This window comes from Solanum tuberosum, unplaced genomic scaffold, assembly GCF_000226075.1.
Source record: "Solanum tuberosum cultivar DM 1-3 516 R44 unplaced genomic scaffold, SolTub_3.0 scf00026, whole genome shotgun sequence".
NCBI lineage: Eukaryota > Viridiplantae > Streptophyta > Magnoliopsida > Solanales > Solanaceae > Solanum > Solanum tuberosum.
In genome coordinates, this window is record NW_006238952.1 from 842,338 (window position 1) to 845,388 (window position 3,051).

The following is a 3,051-nucleotide window of genomic DNA, read 5'->3' on the forward strand; positions in this document are numbered from 1 at the left end:
TCATATAAAATTTTCAATAACTTCTCAAATTCCATAATATGACATAAATTAAAAAAAATTAAATAAAAAATTAAATATTATATATATATATAATAAACAAGTAAAAAAAATAATTAAGGATTAAATTTAAAAAATAATTATAATATTGTAATTTGTATACGACAAGAAAGATTAATATTGTAGAGCCAAATTAACATGAGGGTCTCTGAATTTTATCTCTAAACATTAAAAAGTCCATATTTAGTATAATAGTTGTCAACTTCCCAACTATTATGAACTACCAAAATATTTTCTTTATTTAATAATAGTGGTCTATTATTGACCTGCCACATAAATTAAGAAGCAATAAATAATCGAGAACTTTATCAAATTACTCTTATTAAATATAAGTCCTCTAAACATTAAAAAGTTAATAGTATATAATAGCAAAGGTAAAATAGACACAACATGGTAAATTATTCATTAATTTTTTAAACGGGATAAGTATTATTGAACATCCTAAAATAATACTCTATAGTAATCCCTCCGTCCCATATTAGTTGATCATACTAAAAATACCTTACTAAATCAAGAAAGCATCAATTAGATTTTGTCTATGTTACCCTTAATTAAGGGAAAATTAAGCGGATAAGCAAACATATACTAGTTAATTACTTAACATAGATAGCTATAGTTTGCCTTAATTACAATTTACGGCCAACTTTTAGCTATAATTACGCAGCTCAATTTTTTTAGTTTTGTATAATATAATTTGTATAACTTTTGCATAATGTAATTTTTTATAATATAATTTGTATAACTGTTTACAGTTATGATGATTGTATTTGTATAAATTCGTTATTTCGAGTTTATACAAAAATAACTTAATTAAACAAATGTACCCACGAGTTATACAAATCCGTGAATCATACAAACGAGACAGCTTAAATTATAGCTACAACCCGTAAATATGCAAACTATAGTTATGGAGCATAATTAAATTTATTATAGTGGCTATTTGCGAAAATTCCCCTACAGTTAATTCTTTTTGAAAGTTTTCACATTTGTTTGTAAAAAAATTAAGAAGTTTTTTAAGGAGTTAATTAGTAAAATCATCTTTTTATTTATGATTTCTTAATAATATGTATGTAAAAAGAAAAGTGATCAACTAATATAAGACGAAGAGAGTAGACAAGCAAAGATTGACGGTGGGAGTAATTACCATTAAGATCCATCCTGGTAGGGAATAATTGATGAAAATGATAACAATTAGTAATATTCTTTTTATGTACTCGAATATTCTCCATTTACCCTGTCTTATTTTCTTTCATATAAATTACTCACCTTAATTAAAAATAGGAAATATTCATAGTGAGTGGATGCATAGAAAAAGCTAAAAGAGTATTGATTGAATAATATATGAGTTGATTTTGTCAATATAACTTTTTGGCTCGAGATTTGTGGATAATTAGACTATGAATAAAAATAAATAATTTATTATGTATCATAGTTGCTATAAAAATGTATTTCAAATATTAATTATTATTTTTTCAATTAAAACGCTTGACTATTTCAACAGGAACATCATAAATCAAAAGAGTGAACAACGTTATTTATAATTCGACTTATGAACATTATTAATTTCAAGATATTCCTTGGACGAAAAAATAGAAATTTTATCTAAGTTATGTGCCATCGCATTAAACGTATGCATTTTTATTACATGTTCATTCTGACTTCCAAGTTAGATAGTATTTTGATTTTTTGTATGGATAATTTTGAATCGTTTTTTTATCAATATTTTTATTATTACACACATTTCAACGATCATTAACTTTTCCAATGAAAATTTTTTAATAGAAGAGTCATGAGTATGTAGAACAACACTGTTATTACAATATATCTCCAAGTCTTTATGGTTTGTTTAATATGAGGATAAAAAGATTATAATTTCGATATAAAATTATTTAGCTTGTATTAAATTAAAAATACTAATTAATTTTAAAATTATTTATGTCACTATTTAAACAATAATGATAAGATAAATTACTTATCCCATTTTATAATAAAACAACCCCTTAATCCGTTAACCAAATGCTAAAAAATTGTACATTGGGAGGTGAGCACTTGAATAAATTATCAATCTCGAAGGAGATATATACTTCATTGAAATAGTGTTACTGCCACATCGTATCTGTAATTAATTGTTCAATAAAAAAATATATCAAAACAAAGCGTATTCAGCCTTGCTTTCAGAACTCAAAAAACGTGTTCGTTACGTTGTCGTATTATAAGTAATTACTCCTTCATTCACTTTTTGTTACCGTTTGACTTGATACATCCATTATGAAAATTATTCCGTTATTAATATATGTATTTTATCAAATTATCTTTCATTATAAATAATGTCTTAGAAAATGATTTGAAAAATAAGTATTTAATATTAAGGATAAAACATGAAAAAAAATTATTGTCTTTTTTGATATGTCAAAAGTGACAAGTAAAAATAAAACTTTATTTAAAGAATAAGTGAATAGAAGGAGTAGTTAATGTGTTATTTGAATCTTCTAAGTAATATACACGTTTACACGCTTAAGTCAAGCAGTCAACAATCAATTTCATCTTATTCTAATCGGAAATCGATCGATAGTTCACAGAGAATTCCCATACTTCTTTGAGAAAAAAAATTCGCATAAAATGCTTATATTAAATTAATCTATGTATGCCATATGTTAAAAAATAAACCATCAGAGTTAGTTAGGGTGTGTTTGGTATGAAGGAAAACATTTTCCGGAAAATGTTTTTCAATTTTCTCATGTTTGGTTGGGCTAAATGTTTTGGAAAATGTTTTCCAAATCAACTTATTTTCCTCAAATTTAAGGAAAATGACTTCCCTTCAAAACTTATGGAAAACATTTTCCAAAACTCTCTTCCAACTTCAAACCTGCCCCCAACCACCCCCCCTCCAAAAAAAATAATTTTAAGTTTGTTTTCAAAAAATATTTCAATTTCAAAATTTCATTTTTTTCACCCTTACCCTTGACCCCCCAACCCCCCTCCTACCCAGCCCAC